The 19,863-nt window shown below is 46.2% G+C and overlaps 1 protein-coding gene across 8 annotated transcripts in view; it reads left to right on the forward strand.

Moving 5' to 3' along the window:
• The window catches only part of ST6GAL1 (ST6 beta-galactoside alpha-2,6-sialyltransferase 1), a 149,520-nt gene that overhangs the window by 82,542 nt on the left and 47,115 nt on the right, over window positions 1-19,863 (forward strand). Inside the window, exon 1 of one of the 8 annotated variants that reach the window (XM_033213015.1) lies at window positions 12,007-12,163. The exons of 5 other annotated variants lie outside the window; for them this stretch is intronic. The gene's annotated coding sequence lies outside the window, so the exon portion shown is untranslated. Of the gene's footprint in view, window positions 1-12,006; window positions 12,164-14,330; window positions 14,587-14,774; window positions 15,222-19,863 lie in introns of those variants that run through there. 2 more of the 8 variants (XM_033213016.1, XM_033213014.1) reach the window with 2 other exon arrangements.

Consider the following 19,863-nt stretch of genomic DNA (forward strand, 5'->3'; position numbering starts at 1 on the left):
TCACGAGGTCAGGAGACCGAGACCATCCTGGCTAACACGGTGAAACCCCATCTCTACTAAAAATACAAAAACTAGCCGAGCGAGGTGGCGGGCGCCTGTAGTCCCAGCTACTCGGGAGGCTGAGGCAGGAGAATGGCGTAAACCCGGGAGGCAGAGCTTGCAGTGAGCTGAGATCTGGCCACTGCACTCCAGTCCGGGCGACAGAGCGAGACTCCGCCTCAAAAAAAAAAAAAAAAAAACAACAATTAGCCAGGTGTGGTGGTGGACACCTGTAATCCCAGCTACTCAGGAGGCTGAGGCAGGAGACTCGCTTGAACCCGGGAAGCGGAGGTTGTGGTGAGCCAAGATCACGCCACTGCACTCCAGCCTGGGCAACAGAATGAGACTCTGTCTTAAAAAAATAAATAAATAAAATAAATCATAACTCATTGTGTGGATATTTCATAACATATTTAACTTGTCCTCTTTAGTTGGGAATTGAGGTTATTTCAGGCTATGCATGGCTGACATAAAATTGCAGTCTTTACTTCTCTGAATATTTCCTGTTTTTGAGATGGAATTACTGGCTTAAAAGAGAATGGTCGTTTTTAATGCTTTGATATATTTAATCAAATTGTCCTTCAGAGAAGACATTCAATGTTATTTTTCCATGAGTTATTTAAAACTGAGTTTGTCCGCTGTATTGTAATTTTTTAGTCTATTAATTTGGTGGGGGGAAGTGTATGTTATTATTTTAATGTGAATTTCTTTTATTTCCAGTGACATTGAATCCCCAGCCTGTCCCTGAATTGGTTCCCACCCGATTAGGGAGGAGGCAGAGAGAAGAGTAGAAAAAAAGTATTTATTTATTTTTTGAGATGGAGTCTCGCTCTGTCACCCAGGCCGGAGTGAGTGGTGTGATCTCGACTCACTGCAAGCTCCACCTCCAAGGTTCAAGTGATTCTTTTGTCTCAGCCTCCTGAGTAGCTGGGATTACAGGCATATGCCACCATGTCCGGCTAATTTTTGCATTTTTAGTAGAGACAGGGTTTCACCATGTTGGCCAGGCTGGTCTCGAACTCCTAACCTCAAGTGATCCACCCACCTCGGCCTTCCAAAGTGCTGGGGTTACAGGTGTGAATCCCTGTGCCTGGCATAAAAGGATTTATTTTCTCTTCCTCATTCTTCACTTTGAAGATGAGAGGTAAACACAGACAGATCCTGGATTCAAATCCTGGTTCTACAACTTACTAGTTACTGATTTTGTACCTTTATTTTTCTGACTCTCAGATTTTTTACTGAAGAAATCAGGGCAGTCATATTGGCCTCCCACGAACTGTGAAGTAATAGACATTTATAGAGAAAATGCCTGGGGTGCAATGGTCAGTCTGAAAATGGTAGCTTTTGTTGTCCTTGGGAAGCTGAGGCTCAGGGTGTGAAACAACCTCCTGCGGTTTTTCAGAGGCGGCAAGGAACTCAGAGCTGGGTTCCTTCACACAGGGAAGGCCCCTTGCAGGAATTGCTGCTGGTATCTGTGTCATTGGTTCTTTACCGTTTATTCTTCCAGCCTCCTGACTCAGTCTTTCATTCCCTGCTGGGCATGAAGGCAGCTATCACAGGCCAGGAAAGTCATGTTAGGGAATTGGGTCTTAGGTAACTAATTCAAATTGCTAATGGCATTTATTTGATTCAGTGGAAATGCACCTTGCAGTGTTTGATTCAGAGGACTGGTTCGAATTTCAGGAGGGTTTGTTTGATATTGTCTCCTCTTTCTCTCCGGAGCAGGATTCAGACCTGGAACGCTGTCTTTCCAGGGCAGCCTAGCCAAGCTATGGTCTCTGCCTCCATGTATTGCCCTTTCCCCAGGCCTCACATCTTCCTCCCCACTCACTCTGCCCAGGCTCGGGTCCTCTACGTTAGTCGTGCTCTTGCTACACACCTGCCACCTCTTTCAGAAGGTTGAGAGCAGCCAAAACAGAAACGGGAACTGTGGCTCTCAATAAACTGCCTGCTCGCAGACCAAGAAAGAAGCGGGAGTGCTTTGTCTGTATTTACTGCGTTTTTTTATTTCTTTCTTTTTTTTTTTTTTTTTTGAGACAGAGTCCCGCTCTGTCGCCTAGGCTGGAGTGCAGTGGCACGATCTCATTCACTGCAAACTCTGCCTCCCAGCTTCAAGCGATTCTCCTGCCTCAGCCTCTTGAGTAGCTGGGATTACAGGCGCCCACCACCACACCCAGCTAATTTTTGTATTTTTAGTGCAGACGGGGTTTCAATGTTGGTCAGGCTGGTCTTGGACTACTGACCTCGTGATCCACCCGCCGCGGCCTCCCAAAGTGCGGGGATTACAGACGTGAGCCACCTCTCCTGGCCGCGCTTTTTGCGTTATTTCAACACCAAGCAAATAGTCTTCCTGGTCCCAGGCTCACAGATGAGGCCAGAAAACCCCACCATACTCTCAGCCCTGAGCAGGGGTGCTGCCGATCGGGCACAGGGGCATTTCTTCTGAAATGAAGACTGGGTGCCAGGCCGTAGGGCTGTCAGCCTGCCCGTGGTTTCTCTCTGGGACCATCTGACTGATTTCCTGTTTTCTTCCCTGAGCACATTCAGTGCAAGAGGTCTAAGCATGAGGGTGGGAGGTGCGGTGAGTTTGGCCTCTTTTCCAAATGGAAGGAAAATCCAGGGTAGTCAGCAGGCTTCATTGTGAGGCATTGGGTCTACCAGCGTTTCCTATTTCAGGCCATGAGCACCTGCTCTGTGGAAATGAAAGCAAATCTTTACCAGGCAGGGGCTGCAGAGGGCTGGCAGGGGTGAGGTGGAAGGGCTCAGGGAGAATTTAACAATGTTGTGTTTTCATCTTGATGATCACACAAAATGATTCTGTACCAGTCACGATGACTTCAATTCATAATGGAGGAGACCTTTAGTGTCTCAAGTGTTTCTCGAACACTGGTCTTTTTCCTCTTTAAAATGGGAGCGTACTTAATCTGTAAGCCTTATTTCCTGTGGCTCTACAGAAGTGATGAAGTAACAGCACTGTCTGGAGAGACTTAAAATAACAAACATTTCCTCTGAACAATTTAAAGGCTTCTCCTATCTATTACTTCCCCTGTGCTTTCCCTTAACTGTGAAATAGGGACTATTAAGCCCTTTTTTTCACACGAGGAAACAGAGACTCAGAGAGGATAAGTAACTTTTCTGAGGACACACAGTGATTTGGTTGGAGAGTTAGAGGACCTCGCATTTGTGCCCCAGTTTCAGGCTTTTTCTGTTAGCTCTGTCTTCACAGTGACACCCCCTTGACCCTGCCTTCCACGAGAGTCCCACGTTCCTATTCTCTTTGCTGTGGAGCAGTGTTTGAAATAGCTAACACTCAAAGTGGCAACTATTGTTTTGTTTTGTTTTGTTTTTGTTTTTGAGACAGGGTCTCTCCCTCTGTCACCCGGACTGAAGTGCAGTGATGCAATCTCGGCTCACTGTGACTTCCACTTCCTGGGTTCAAGCGATTCTTGTGCCTCAGCCTCCTGAGTAGCTGGGATTACAGACGTGTGCCCCAGGCCTGACTAAGTTTTGTATTTTTAGTAGAGACAGGGTTTCACCATGTTGGCCAGGCTGGTCTTGAACTCCTGACCTCAGGTGATCCGTCCACCTTGGCCTCCCAATGTGCTGGGATGACAGGCATGAGCCACTGTGCCCGGTTGCAAATACTGGTTTTGTTGAGATGAACATCAAGGTCTCGTGCTTAGCCAAAGATAAATACTGATTCATACACTTCCAAAAATTTCATCTCATCCGTGAAAATGAAGACTTTCCACACCCAAGAGCAGTCAAGCTGGGCTCCAGCCTTCTGTCCCTCCTCCCCTGCTTCCCGGCAGGTACAGGTTTACCAGATCCCAGTTATTAAGCACCTGGCACGTGCCAGGCACTGCACAATCCTTACTTCTAACCCTCACTGCAGTCCTGTGAAGCAGGTGGTTTTGCACACATTTTACAGATAAGGAAACTGAGACCCCAACTATCATGTAACTTGCCTAAAATTGCATGCTGATTAATAATAAGGCTGGGATCCAAATCTAGATTTGTCTGACTCCAAGGCTTGGTGCAAATGAAATTTAGCACCATTCCTCCAAACTGAGCCTTGTCTTAGGGTCTTTCACCCTCTCAGTCTTGGTCCTTGGTCCCCTTTAGTTTTTTCTGGGCCCACTGTTTTGAGCTCAGTTATCACAGTTATCAGCCTGTTGACTGAATTGATTGACCTGGATGGATGTGGTCAAAACAGGCAAGTTCACAGCTCAGCCTTTCCCAGGCCAGCACTAGGGTGAGGTGCAGGGAGGGCGGGAAGCCCAGGGGCAGCTCTCTTCCTTCTGTGGGCCTCCTTCTTAGGTCTCCATCCTCCTAAGTCACATTCTGTGCTTGGTCAGCATGCAGGAGTTGGGACTGTTTTGAGGACTTGCTTTCGGGTTGTGGGGAGGGTACTGCACTGGCATGATAGCAATACATTCCTGGGCAAGTCATCTGGCCTCTCCCAGCTGCAGTTCCTTCATCTATAAAATGTTGACACAGTGTGTCAGAATGTTGATGTTCACCAGTGATTTTTCCTGAGATCTTTGCCAATTCTCAAATCAACATCCTTATGGTCATTGTTGCCAGGATCTCACTTATTGCGTACAGTAGTCTAAGAGGAGGCATTTTGTTCTTGCTTGACAGAAGACAAAATCACACACATGCCACCAGAGCACATAATTCCCCCTTATACTGTAGATGCAATTAAGCAAAGTTGAAAATCTAAGTGATTTCTGTTCCTTATTGATTCCACAAATAAAAGGCAGCAGGGATTTCTAAATCTGTTAAAGGAAATTCATCACTGAGTGTAAACCCTGCCTAACATGGGCTAGCAATTTTGTTTCTCTGGGAGCCATAATTCACAAGCCAACAGTTATTTCTGTCACTTCCTAATACATGGAGGGTACAGCATCCCCCGCACACTAGGTTCCAGCCTGAGTGTGAGCTCCCTTCCATACGAAAGGACTGGCGCCTGTGAGCTTCTTCCTGTACACACTTCATAATTACTCCTTAGCAGACTTAGGCTGTTTCATGTTTAGGACCTTTGGAGTTATTCTCAAAAGTGAAAATCCCAAATGTTGATTCTGTAAATGCCAAGGGTCAACTGTAATATTAACAATGATCCAGGGCTGCTGGAGGATTCAGTGAGATAAAATGGTAAGTGTCCAGCATCCTAAGTGTGCTCTGGGCTTGGGACCTTCCTCATTCACTGAAATCCTTTGCTATCAGGGTTAGGTGGGCATGGCTGTGACTGAAAGAGTCACAGGTCAAACAAGGTGATCATCTTAGTACAGGCATTAAGAATGCTGTCTTTCCTGGGTGCAGCAGCTCATGCCTGTCATCCCAGCACTTTGGGAGGCTGAGGTGGGTGGACTGCTTGAACCCAGGGGTACAAGACCAGCCTGGGCAATGTGATGAAACCCTGTTTCTACAAAAATTTACAAAAACTGGGTGGGTGTCGTGGTGTGTGCCTGGAGTCCCAGCTACTTGGGAGGCTGAGGCGGGAGGATCGATGGAGCCTGGGAGGTCGAGGCTGCAGTGAGCTGTGATTGAGCCACTGCATTCCAGCCTGGGTGACACAGTCACAGTTTGTCTCAGGAAATAAAAAAAAAAGACTCCAGTCCTGGATTCAGACAGTTCTGGATTTAAACCTTGGCCCTGCCATTTACTAGCAGAAGTCCTTTCACTTCTTTCAGATTCAGGCTTCTTATCTGTGAGATGGCAACGGTAACACGGTGCTGACCTTGGAGGGCTGTGGTGAGACTGAATGAGCTGTCGGATGTCCTGGGCTGGCACAGTGCCTGGCACGTGGGAACCCCCCAGGAGGCAATCATCGTCACTTTTTCCCTTCCTTTCTTTCTGTACAGAGCCACAGACCCAGCGGGTGCTTCATGCTTGTTGATGATTTCAGTTCCTGTCTAAAACCATTTTCTTGTTTACAAACTAACCATCTTCCGCCCCAACACACACCACAAGTCCCCGCAGTGGATGCCAGCCAGACATTCTCCTCATCAAGCGCCACTTGCCTATCCTGTGCTTGGCAGTGCTAAAAAGGAGACAGAGAAGGGATATAATCTTATTTTTCTGACTGGAAGAATAAGATTCCCACACGCAGCACCTGGAGAAGCGGGCGGGAGTGCAGGAGAGTGTGTGTGCCTGTCAGGAGTGTGAGTAGAAGTCGACAGTGGTGGCCAGCTCCTCACTGGAGAGTCTGAGAAGCTTCCTCCAGGGACATGGGCTGGAGTGGGGGCTGCCTTTGGGGACCTGAAGTGAATGGAAACAGTAATGCGGGGAGGCAGTTCAGGGTTGAGATGAACCATTGAGTGATGACTTCTGTGGATCTGTCCCCCAAAGAAAAATGTCCAAACATTGGTGAGCGTGCTCCATTAAGCACCCAGAAAGTGCAGATATAAAATGGTCTTCTTATGTGGTAAGGAGGGAAGCAAATGTGAAAACCCCCGGAGAACCAGCCCCTGCCTCCCAGGAGGCAATGACATGGGCCGAGAGCAGAAGTTGAGTTCTGGCCTTCACCTGGGATTGCTCAGAGGGTAGCAGCCCCTCTGCCCAAGAGATTGATCTGCAGCCATGTTGCTGCCTCTTCATTTAGTGACCAAAGACAAGGCAAGATCACCACGTGGGGAGGAGAGAGAAGTGAAAGGCCCACCTCAATGCAATGGCGATTAGCTCTTTCTCCAGCAGTACTAACTCACCTTGACCTGCTAATCAATGTGAATTCTTCAGAGGATGCGATCCCCTTTGAATCCAGGAGAAGAGTTGATAACAGTGTAGCCTGAAATTCCTGGGGCCCTGGATTGAAGCTGTGGCCCTGCCACTTCCTCAGTAACTCTGGGCTGTTATTGGGCAGCAGACTTCCTAGGTTGTGGAGGAGTCTGGGTTAACTGGGAACTTTAAATGCTTGAGCCATGTGTTGACTCATTAACTATGTCTACCCTAGGCTGAACTGGTGTTCCCCGTCCCTTCCCAGGAAAGGCCTGGCCTCTCTCCCATTCTGCCCAAGGTCACCCTCTGTGAACTTTTACATTCTTCCTATTTTGATGTTTATTGGCCCAGATCCATTAAATCAGAAGCTACTGAGGATAATATCAGGCATCTATATTTTTAAAATGCTTCCTAGGTGATATTGATGCCCAGGCAAGATAGAACTACAATGTTCTAAGTGGTTCCCTTCACCTATACCACTCACCTTTATGGCTATGAGATTAGGGGTGGGAGGACAGGGGAGGGTTACACCAAGGGCCTTGAAGCTCTCAGGACAGACTTGAACAACCTTTTTCTCCTCTATGTTCCCTTCCCCTTTTGTAGGGGGCCCATTTGGCCTTGGACGGATTTTAGCAAAGATGTCAGTTTGTTAAGACGAGAGAGGTAAACAGTTGTTGCCTTGGTGACTTTAAGGAGAGGTAGTTGCACTTCAGTGACTCTGGCAATTAGAAAATGTCAAGGAACACTGGCTCAGACTTCCTCCTGCCCAGATTAATAACACAAAAACTACGATGGACATGGATGGGAAGAACGGCCGCCTGGCACGATCCCCAGCCCTGGAATTCCGGGAGGACACGATTAAGAAGACATTACTAGACATTGTCCTCACTAAAGAGACAGTTAAAGTGGAGTTTGAAAAGGTCGTCAGATCCACATTAGTAGGATTTCAGAGAAAATCCTTATCTTTGGTATTTTAGTAGAAATCATTCCTGGTTTGTTGCCATTTGGTTCTCCTTTGCAATTTAGCATGTGAGAATTCCGGGCAGCCTGATTCCTTGCCCATCTTTGACAGCTCTGCTGCTGTGTCCTGGGGGAGGCAGGTTTCTGACGTAATTGCTGCTCTGCCTTTGCCTGGTGAGTGCTGAGATGGAGAGGCAGGCTGGTATCTGTTTGATCTGGTAGTCCAGGAAAATCGTAGTTTTACATTGTTTTTCTCCTGATTTCTAAACACGTGAAACCAGATTCTTCCGGAGAAACATAGAATGCCTTAATTTTGCCTAGTTGGGGATTGTTAGGGTAGTTTTTCTAAGCACTCTTTTGTGTCTAGCCAACCAGTAGAACCTGATTTTTGGGGAGGTGAATTAGCCGGGGTTCTCTTGAGGGACAAAATGAATAGGATAGATGTATTGATAAAGGGGAGTTTATTAAGGAGTATTGACTCATGCGATCACTAGGTGCGGTCCCACACAGTCCGTCTGCAGGCTGAGGAGCAGGGAAGCCAGTCCGAGTCCCACAGCTGAAGAACTTGGAGTCTGATATTTGAGGGCAGGAAGCATCCAGGACGGGAGAAAGATGTAGGCTGGGAGGCTAAGCAAGTCAAGTCTTTTCACGTTCTTCTGTCTGCTTTTTATTCTGGCCAAGCTGGCAGCAGATTAGATGGTGCCCACCCAGATTAAGGGTAGATCTGCCTTTCCCGGCCCACTGACTCAAATGTTAATCTCCTTTGGCAACGCCCTCACAGACACACCCAGGATCAATACTTTGTATCCTTCAATCCAAACAAGTTGACACTCATTAGCCATCACAGGGGGTATGCTAAGCAAGAATTGTGTCTATGGCTGTAATCACAAAGTTATAATTGTATTGGAGTAAGCTCCACAAACCAGAGTCCCTTGTCCAGGGTCTCCAGAGATCCACCAGACACTGAGTATCTCGAAAAGCTGGATGGGAGAAGCATGTTCACTACAGCAAACCTGCACAGCCAAGAAAATCAAGTTTCTTTGTTTTATGCTAAACTTATCAACCGACTGTGGTCATCGTGGCAATCTCATGCTGTTCAGAACCTCTGATTGGCAACAGTATCTTTGTTCATTTGATAACAAATAAGAACTCAAATTTTAAATTAAAGTTAGTTGACAACATCTTTCAAATTCTTGGAATCATGTCGGGGGAAACAAAATACAAGAGGATATGATTTGATGTGGAAGAATTTAGGAGCTCTTGGCTTTGCTTAAATGAGGGTGTGCTTCTTTTGTTTCACTGGGATTGTGAAATGTTGGGATGAGGAGATATGAAAAATCTATAGCTGAATATGCTAATGATGGTTTTAGACAATAGAAATAAATATTCAGGAAGTCCCTACTGAGTAGCTCTGTAGGGTAATGCTAGCTGCTAGAGCAAATAAACTCACGTCTTAACCATCATGGCCCAGAAGTGATATGTGTTATTTGTACTCATATTTCTTTGCCAATAACTAGCAGAATGATCCCATCTATATGCTGTGTGTGTTTGTGTGTGTGTAAAATGCAATCCCTCTCTGGGCAGTAATTTACAGCACTAACTCTATGTGGCAGAAGGAGCAAACTTTTGATGGGGCAGCCAGCTATCCCTGATATGAGGAAAGAGAAAGAGGGGTCAGAGCATTAAGTGGCAGCTCAGGTGGCACACATTAAGAATCCAAGCTCTTAGAGAAATGGGAGTCCTTCATGGGAGAGGGTTTCTGGTGGCCAGGACACATGGAGCCCCTCTCGGAGGCACTTGTGGCTAGTGCAGGTGCCCTCTGGGGGCAACAGGGTGTCAAGCACTCTAAGTCTAAGAACAGCAAGTTTGGGTTCTAAGGTCCAGATGAGGGTGAGGTTTGCTCCCTGAAGATTAAGGAGATGAAGATCAGGGCAGAGTAAATAGGTGTTACCAGAAGGTCAATGCAGTGACTAGCAACTGTAGTTGAAGTGATAAAGTAGAGAGGCTCGCAGTAGCCCTTGGAAGGGCCTGAGTAAAGGGCCATAGGATGAAGAGCATGACCAGTTTGTCAGAATAATCTGGTCAGCTGGGTGTGGTGGCTCATGCCTGTAATCCCAGCACTTTGAGAGTCTGAGGCAGGTGGATCACGAGGTCAGGAATTCAAGACCAGCCTGGCCAAGATTGTGAAATCCCATCTCTACTAAAAATACAAAAATTAGCCGGGCGTGGTGGCGGGCACCTGTAATCCCAGCTACTCGGAAGGCTGAGGCAGAGAATTGCTTGAACCCAGGAGGTGGAGGTTGCAGTGAGCCGAGATCATGCCACTGCACTCCAGCCTGGCAACAGAGCGAGACTCTGTCTCAAAAAAAAAAAAAAGAATAATCTGGCCACATCCTCGTTTCACCATTTACAGTGACATCTTGTGCAAATGACTTAAACTCTCTGAGTTTCAATTTTTTTTGGTTTAAAAAAGGATTGTTAATACTCCACCCCACAGGGTGGTGGTAAGGATTAAATTTGGTAACATCTATAAGATGTTAGCACCCAGTAAGAGCTCAGGCCGTGGGACCCTGGGCCATTCTCACCCGGATAGTTGCAAAGGTCTTCTTTTTGACTTTTGGGACCTGCTGCTTATCACAGTTGATTCTGAAGACAGCATCCGGTGATGCCTTTCTTTCTTTTTTTTTTTTTTTTCTTTTGAGACGGAGTCTCGCTCTGTCGCCCGGGCTGGAGTGCAGTGGCCGGATCTCAGCTCACTGCAAGCTCCGCCTCCCGGGTTCCTGCCATTCTCCTGCCTCAGCCTCCCGAGTAACTGGGACTACAGGCGCCCGCCACCTCGCCCGGCTAGTTTTTTGTAGTTTTTAGTAGCGATGGGGTTTCACCAGGTTAGCCAGGATGGTCTCGATCTCCTGACCTCGTGATCCACCCGTCTCGGCCTCCCAAAGTGCTGGGATTACAGGCTTGAGCCACCGCGCCCGGCCTCCGGTGATGGCTTTCAAACATGTATCAGCAACGTCTTAATCAGATGAAAGCCCAAATCCCTACACCTGTGTAAGGCGCCACGTCATCTGGTTGCCCCCATAGGTATTTTGCTGTTCCCTCTACCTGCAACCCTCTTTTCTCAGAAATCTGCATGGTTGCCTCCCTCATCTCTGTGAAGAGAAAAACCAAATTCTGTAAAATATTTTAAAGACGTTTATCCTGAGGCAATATGAGTTACTGTAGCCTAGAAAAACCACAAACCCAAGAAGCCTTGAGTAAGTGGTCCTGAGGCAGTCGGGCCACAGTGTGGTTTTATACATTTTAGGGAGACAGGCATTACAGGCAAAGATGGAAATCAATACGTGGAAGGTAACTGTTAGTTCTGCCCAAAAAATGTGAGACATCTCAAAGTGGAGGAGGGGGTGTGGTGTTAGGATATATGTTTTTTGTTTTTGTTTTTGTTTTTTGAGATGGAGTCTCGCTCTGTCACCCAGGCTGGAGTGCAATGGCGTGATCTCTGCTCACTGCAGCCTCCGCCTCCCAGGTTCAAGTGATTCTCCTGCCTCAGCCTCCTGAGTAGCTGGATTACAGGTGCATACCACCACACCCGGCTAATTTTTGTATTTTTAGTAGAGATGGGGTTTCACCATGTTGGCCTCAGGCCTCCCAGAGTGCTGGGATTACAGGCGCGAGCCACTGTGCCCTGTCTATGTATTGGTTTTCATACATGGTTCCTGGCACATACCCCCATAGCCCTTGCTACAGTCTTGCTAGACTGTTGGGCTTTTTAGACTTTAGGGGCAGGCCTTAAGAAACTATCTCTCTCCTGCCGTCCTTTCACCTGCCCCAAGGCAGGATTCTAATGTTTTTTGGCCTGACTGTGGGCCTTACGACCCTCCCATGAGGCCGGGCATGGTGGCTCACGCCTGTAATCCCAGCACTTTGGGAGGCCGACGTGGGTGGATCACCTGAAGTCAGGAGTTTGAGACCAGCGTGACCAACATGGTGAAACCCCCATCTCTACTAAAAATAGAAAAATTAGCCGGGTGTGATGGCACACGCCTGTAATCCCAGCTACTCGGGAGGCTGAGGCTGGAAGAATTGCTTGAACCCAGGAGGCAGAGGTTGCAGTGAATCGAGATGGTGCCACTGCACTGAAACTTGGGCAACAGAGCGAGACTCTGTCTCACGGAAAAAAAAAAAAAAAAAAAAAGACCTTCCCATGAGAGGTTCCTACCCTATGCCCTGCCCTGGGGAAAGGAATGCTGACGTCAAGAAGCTTCTATAAAAACCCAAGAGGACAGGGTTGAGTGAGCTTTCTGATAGCTTAACAGGAGGAGGTTCCTGGAGGGTCACACAACCGGGAAGGGCGTGGAAGCTCTGCATCCCTTCTCCCACACCTTGCTCTACACATCTCTTCATCTGTATCGTCTGCAGCATCCTTTATAATAAACCAGTAAATGTAAGTAGGTGTTCCCCTGAGTTCTGTGAGCCTCTCCAGCAAATTAATTGAACCCACAGAGAGGAGAACCCCAGTGGAAGCTGGTTGGTCAGAAGTTCTGGAGGCCTGGACTTGTGACTGGTGGAGGGGGAATGCCTTGGACACTAAGCCCTCAGTCTGTGGGATCTGACACTATTTCCAGGTAGATAGTGTCGGAACTGAATTGGAGGACACCAAGCTGGTGTCGCTGCTTGGTGTTGGGAGGACCCCCACACATATGGTCACGTAAGTCGACTTCTGTGTTGATTGTGGTGTGAGAGCAGAGGAAAGATGGCTAGAGAGAGTTTTCCCTCCACAGGGACTTGGGGAGTTGAGGGTTAGGAGAGGGCTGAGGGGCCTTACAAGTCTTAAGTGTGTTTTAGGGATTCCTTAGCTAACAGTAGCTGAGAGAGTTAAGTTATTGTCTAGTGACTTGAAGTCAGTAGGAAGGAATGCCTGAGTAAGATGAGTAAGATAAGGAGGTTGTGGGGGCCAAGGTCCTTGGTTGGGGGGTTGGAGCCTCATAGATAGCAGCCCTCAGGGTGAATAGATAGGGATTGTCTCTTCTCAGACCTTTAAGTGTCTGACTCTCAGTTAATCTCTCCTAGATCTGGGAAAAGCCTAGCAAGGGAAGAAGCATTAATATCGATTCTCTGGAGATGCCTGTTTCCCCCACCAAAGATGACTTTGCAGTCCAAAGGGCCGTCTGGCAGCCTTTTCCAAATATTTCACAGAAATGTATTTTGGGGTAAAGTATTTTAATTTCCTTCAGAGTCTGCTGTCATGTGATACCAGAGTCAGGTTGGAAAGTAAGCTACATTTTACTGGGTTCATTAAAAAATCCATTTAATGAGACTGTATTGTTTGTAGGGTATGACTTCATCTTTGCCTTTCATGGCCTTAGGTATTGTGTATAGTTTGGTATCTTATTGCCACAAAGCATCTGTTTTGTCAGTCTTATAATCTCTATTTTACCTTAATGCTGGTCACTTGTGCCTAAACCCCAAAAGGGAGGGGTATGATGAGGGTGTAACCTCCTTTTGGTCGTGGCTGGGAATTCAGTTTTTCCGGTTTCTCCGGGGTGCCCGTGGCCAAAAAGGAGTCCATTCAGTTGGTTGGTGAGGGGCTTAGGATTTTAGTTTTGGTTTACACCTCCTTCCAACCCTTGCTCAAATGTCTTCTTCTCAGTGAGGCTTCCTCTAATCATCTGATTTAAATCTCCGCCTCACCCACCCCAAGCTGTCCCTATCTCTCTTCCCTACTCTAATTGTCTGCATATCAGTTATCTCCTTGCAAAGCACCAGGGATTTATGTTGTTTGACTCTTTATTTATCCTCACTGTAAGGTGAGTGCTGGAGGCGTTAGGGATTTCTGGCTGGTTTCTGTACTGCTGTGCTACAGTCTGGTTCGTGGTAGGCGATCAGCATTTGCTGAATGAATGAACCTATCGTATGAGTATTGCTGTAAGTTTTCTCACAGGCCCTGTGGCCCCGCGAAGTAGAGGAACTCAGTCTTCCCTGTTCATTTCCTCACCTCCAACTCCCTTAGACTACCAGGACTTAGATCCTTTTGGATATATATATATAGATAGATATAGATATATACACATGTTTTGCTTGTTTGTTTGTTTTTTGAGACGGAGTCTTGCTCTGTTGCTTGGGCTGGAGTACAGCGGCGTGATCTCAGCTCACTGCAACCTCTGCCTCCTGGGTTCAAGTGATTCTCCTGCCTCAGCCTCCTGAGTAGCTGGGACTACGGGCGCACGCCGCCATACCCAGCTAATTTTTTGTATTTTTAGTAGAGATGGGGTTTCACTGTGTTAGCTAGGATGGTCTCCATCTCCTGACCTATTGATCTGCCGGCCTCAGCCTCCCAAAGTGCTGGGATTACAGGCATGAGCCACCACACCCAGCCTATATGTTTTTTATATATACACACACACACTCTCTATGTATACACACATATACATATATGTTTTACATATATACACACATGTTTTATATATAATGTATACACACAGATTCTCTCTATACACACATATATATACATACATATGTGTGTGTGTGTATATATAGAGTATATGTGTATATATTAAAAAAAAAAAACCTGGGAGAACCATTGAATTTGAAGCCACCAAATCTCAACAAGCCTTGGAATCTAACACTCAGTTTAAGGAAACACAGAGCAGAGAGGAGAACATTAAACATCACCCTGTGGAAGCCGTGGGCCAGGCTCAGAACAGAAGCCACTCCACAGGAGAAATGACTTCATTTTCTCAACAAATATTTGCCATGGGAAAAGAAGAAGTAAGGGAGTGAGGAACTTTTCTAAGATAAGAGAGAATTGAAAATGGCACATCATCCAAACAAAATGTCCCGTCCTTGTTTGGATCCTCTTTTGAGCAGGTTAGTGTAAAAGACAGTATTGAGAGAACTGGTAAAAATTTAAAAGCGGATTGGATATTAGGTGATAATGGCATTGTGGTCATATTGAATTATTATTTATATTCATATATTCTCTGGCAGAACGTGGTGCGTGTGTGTGTTTGTGTATTTGTGTGTGTGTGTCTGTGTGTGTCTCATAGTGAAGAGAATCTCAGGGTCTACATTCTCAATTCTCCCAGGGGTGGTACGTAGGTAATTCTGGATGCCATGGGAGTTAGTTCATGCATTGCACACAAAGGAGGTCTTAGGACATTAAGGCTTAATTTTTTGTTGGATCCGCGGTTGGGAAGACCTGGTAGCAGGAAATTGATACAAAGTCTGGCATTTGCTTTAAATTACTCCAGGAAAAAACAAAGCAGTGTAGTAAAGATTAGGAGGTGAGACAGTTCCTCTTTCTGAGGAGGTGACGGGCCCACTTTCTTTTTTCGCTGCCTTTCTGTAGCACGGGGGTGTGGTGTAGTGTAGGGATGTGGAGGAAAGAGTGGGTGGCTGTGTTGCTGGGGTGGGGTGAAGTGTTTTTTCAACTCTCTGTATAGGCCCTTACTGCACTCTCCTCTGCTTAACGCTGATTTACCAAGCGGAGTGCAGATTGCGTGGTAAGCATATGGGAGATGCCTACTGGGGCTGGGGCATGTAGTGGGGAATGGGTATTACACAGAAAGGGAATTCATGGGGCACGAAAGGCCTACTTTTTGCCAGGCACCTGTCAAATAGGAAGGCAAATATTTCTTTTTTTTTTTTTTGAGACAGAGTCTCGCTCTGTCACCCAGGCTGGAGTGCAGTGGCCGGATCTCAGCTCACTGCAAGCTCTGCCTCCTGGGTTCACGCCATTCTCCTGCCTCAGCCTCCCGAGTAGCTGGGACTACAGGCGCCCGCCACCTCGCCCGGCTAGTTTTTTTTTGTATTTTTTAGTAGAGACGGGGTTTCACCGTGTTAGCCAGGATGGTCTCGATCTCCTGACCTCGTGATCCACCCGCCTCGGCCTCCCAAAGTGCTGGGATTACAGGCTTGAGCCACCACACCCGGCCGGAAGGCAAATATTTCTACGAATACATGTCTGTCTGTCTGTCTGTGCATGGGGTGCAAGGTTGAAGACAGTAGCAAATGGCTCATGATTTCCCTTTGCCATGGCTGCGTCAGTCTGGAGTTCAGAGCTCTCCTAACCAATTCCGAGTGGTTGGCTCTGGTCAGGGACGGCAGCCTGACCTCATGGTGGGGACACAACACCCCCCCCAACAAAGTTCTGATCTCCAGGCTCTTAGAAAACCTCTGGGGAAATGTACTCAGGGAAATGTTCTGAGGACTTCATGATCAGTGCTGCCTGGCTGGGAAACGATGTAATCTCTGACCCTTGGCAGGAGTGAAAGCCCTTTATCTTCAGGTCTTTGCTCTCGGCAGGATCTCCCCATCCCCACCATGAGCCTTGCAGGTGGGCCTGTCCTCAGGTAAATACTTGCAAACAGTCACAGCCTCTCAGGCACTGCGCGCCCCTCATGGCTTCCTTCTTTCACTCTCAGATTCACCAGCTACAAGTCGGTTTCTTGTTGCATATCACGCTTCTGACCTTTGCTGCGCTTTTGAGCAAAATAGTGACTTGTCACAAATGTTTTGACAAATGGTTAATGTTTTGACCCATGTTGGTTCCCACTTGATAGAGCTCAGTGGGTAGGAGCTGGGGTGTTGGAGCCAGACAGCCTGGGCAGGCTTCTCTGGGGACTCTGTGAAGCGCATGGTAATAGCAGTCCTTGCCTTGGGCACTATTCTTGCTGCAGGAGTTAAATGAGCTTCACCAAATTACAGGACCTTTACTGCCTGTAAATTACGTAGCACATAGTAAAAGCTCATTCATTATTAGCTAAAATAAAGTGATAAAAAGCTATCATTAAATTGTCAGCACAGCCCTGCCGAGGCAACCTTTTAAGTATTGTTATCCTTCAGATGAAGACACAAGGTTCACAGAAATTGACTAAGATAACTCACAGTACAAAAGCCAGGATTCAATCTAGGTTTTTGAGATTAGAGCTTGAGTGAACTCTTTCTCCAAAGCCAAGGCTTCTCAAACTATTGGTGGTGAAGAACCAAATTTTTTTCCCAATTCCTCTCACATCAGTAGTTTTGTGAAATATGATAAAAATGGAGCCGGGCGTGGTGGCTCACGCCTGTAATCCCAGCACTTTGGGAGGCCGAGGCGGGTGGATCACGAGGTCAGGAGATCGAGACCATCCTGGCTAACACGGTGAAACCCTGTCTCTACTAAAAACGCAAAAACAAAATTAGCCAGGCATGGTGGCGGGTGCCTGTAGTCCCAGCTACTTGGGAGGCTGTGGCAGAAGAATGGCGTGAACCCCGGAGGTGGAGCTTGCAGTGAGCCGAGATCGCACCACTGTACCCCAGCCTGGGCGACAGAGCGAGTCTCTGTCTCTAAGTAAATAAATAAATAAATAAGAATGGATTCCAGAATCATGAAGTGAGAAAAAGGACATTTGAAATACAAGCATTAAAAAAAAAAAAAAATTGATAACAGGCATAAAATTACTCTTTAAAATTACTGTAAAAGTCACTTACACTCCATTTCTGTGCTTAACTCATTTTGCATCTTGAAAAGCCTTCTCAGCCTAGCACTTATCTGCAGATCTCTCTTTCAGCAGCACTGTTCTCAGCTACCTGTTTCTCACCACTTGCCTGAGAATTAATTACCTGGGGTGCTTATTAAATGCAGTTTTCCAACTTCCCTCCAAGAGTCCCCCAACCTCCCAGACTACTTGGATCAGAATGATTGAGACAGAATTCAGGAACCCGCATTTTAACAAGTGGTTTTAATAATTTGAATGTGCTCTGAGAATCATTGTGTTCCGCAATGTTGCCTCCTCTCTACAGATCATAGATAAGAGGGTAAACGGTGAAGGGAGTGCAGTGTTTCATTCCAGCCCCCCCTTCTTGCCTGCCCCTTCTTTTCTCAAAAAAAAAAAAAAAAGTTCAAAGGCTTCCTTTCTGTAGAAGCTCACTGACAGAACCTACTTTCCGGGCTCAGCGCACTTCAACAAACAGGTATTGAGCGCAAACTGCAGGAGGCTGGGTAGTTGAAGAGCTGACCACAAGATGCTCACAAGTAGTAGAGAGTGAGTGTAGGTAGAAAAAGGGCAGACCTAGGGCATTTCTATGCATAAGGTGGGGCAGAAGAGGAGGAGCCAGCAACGAGACCAGTAAGGCATTATTGGTAAGGCGGAGGAAAACCAGGAGAAGTGTAGGTTTTGGAAGCTAGGTGAAGAATATGCATTAAGGAAGAGGAAGTGACGGACTGCTGATGAGCTGAATAAGATGAAGACTGAGCATTGACCATTTGGTTAGCAATGTGGAGATCGTGGAGGTCCTTGTGACTGACAAGATCAGGTTCATGGAGATAGGGGAGGCCTGGTTGGAGTGGGTTCAAGTGAGAGTGGGAAGATGGCTATTGCAAACAAGCCTAGTCTCCTAGAAAGACAAGTCTTTCAAGGAGTTTTACTGTAAAGGAAAGAGAAATAAGGCATTTTAAAGAAGAGAAATGAGGTCAAGAGATTTAGGGTCAGGGCAGCAAAAGGGAGTTTATTTAGAACTCTGCAATGAATGACTCAATATGTGACTTCTGTAAAGTCGTGTATCTTTTAGTTAATTCCTTGAGTAAAACAGAAATAATTGTCTATCGTGACTTTTTTCTTCAAGCTCTTTAAGTCTCCCCACTCCCAGACTATATCATTGTCTAAGAAGAAAGGAGTTTGAAAATCAGTCTTGTTACATAGCTTAATTTGAATACATCCAAAAAATGACATTGCATTTTTTTTCATATTTGCTGAATCTATTTTTTGGCTGGAGTATTTTAAAGGAGATTTTTAAAGTAGATTTCATCTCTTACTACTTCACATGCACAGGACTTTTTCTTTATATAACCATAATACTTTTATATACCTAACAAAATTAACAATAATTTCTTAATATCAGATGACAACCAATCTATGTTCAGATATCCCCGTTTGTCCCCAAGGTGAATCAAACCAAGATTCAGACAAGGTATACATATTACATATTATTATATCTGTGAAGCCATTTGTGTGTGTGTGTGTGTGTGTGTGTGTGTGTGTGTGTGTGAGTGTGAGCAACCTGGCTGTTTATTTCACCTGGATGCAGGCGGGCTGAGTCCGTTTGTTTTTTATCCCATTTACCTGTTGATGAAACCAGTTCAGTTGTCCCATAGGAAGTCTTACCTTCTGGGTTTGTCTGATAATTTTCCTATGGTGTTATTTAACTTGTTCTTCTTTCTTCTGTATTTCCTAAAAACTGGAATTGTGTATGAAGGCTTGATAATATACAGATTAAACATTTTGGGCAAGAATTTTTCATAGGTGGTTAGCAGGGCATGGTGGTGCGTGCCTGTGATCCCAGCTACTCGGGAGGCTGAGGCAGGAGAATAGCTTGAACCTGGGAGGCAGAGATTGCGGTGAATGGAGATAGAGACACTGTACTCCAGCCTGGGTGACAAAGCAAGACCTTGTCTCTTAAAAAAAAAAAAAAAGAAGAAGAATTTTTCATAGGCGCTTCATATCACCTCACATCCAGAGGCACACACTGTCTAGACGTCTCACTGTTAATGATGCTAAAGGGCTGATCAGGATCATGTGGTGGCTGCTTGACTCATGAGAGGTGTTTTGATTTTGCTTTTTAAGAGCAGCAGTGTGTCGATATGTTGATGGGAGTAATCTTTGACAGAGGGATACTTATCAATAAAAAAAGGGGGAGGTTTTCTAGAACAACTTTCTTAAGTAAACAATAATGTGTAGGATCTAGTGGACACGTGTTGGTTATTGCAAGTGTTGGACATAGCCAGTTCATCGATAGTGATGAGGCATATGGACATAAATGCAGATAAGGGGGGCTCTGTTAGGGGGTTTGAGGAAGTTCTAATCTGGCAGCTTTTGCTTTCTCCATGAACGAGTAGCAAATTCATCACAAGAGATTGAGATTGAAAGGAGGAAGTCAGGTAGTGGGTGGGTGCCAGATGAATTGTCTGGAAAAGTAGCATGTGATTTCTGAGAAGCATTAAGGACCTCCTGGCAGTTAGTGATCATGAACTTGAAGTGAGATCAGTAGGCATTGTTGTGCAATTTTCTCTAGCCGTGCTCAGTGGCATGTTTGCCCATGTGGAGCAGAACAGAGGGTTGGATTTAACTGGGATTGGGTTTTAGCCAATCATGTGTGATCAAAAGA

Source organism: Trachypithecus francoisi, unplaced genomic scaffold, assembly GCF_009764315.1.
Source record: "Trachypithecus francoisi isolate TF-2019V2 unplaced genomic scaffold, Tfra_2.0 Lachesis_group0, whole genome shotgun sequence".
NCBI classification, from domain to species: Eukaryota; Metazoa; Chordata; class Mammalia; order Primates; family Cercopithecidae; genus Trachypithecus; species Trachypithecus francoisi.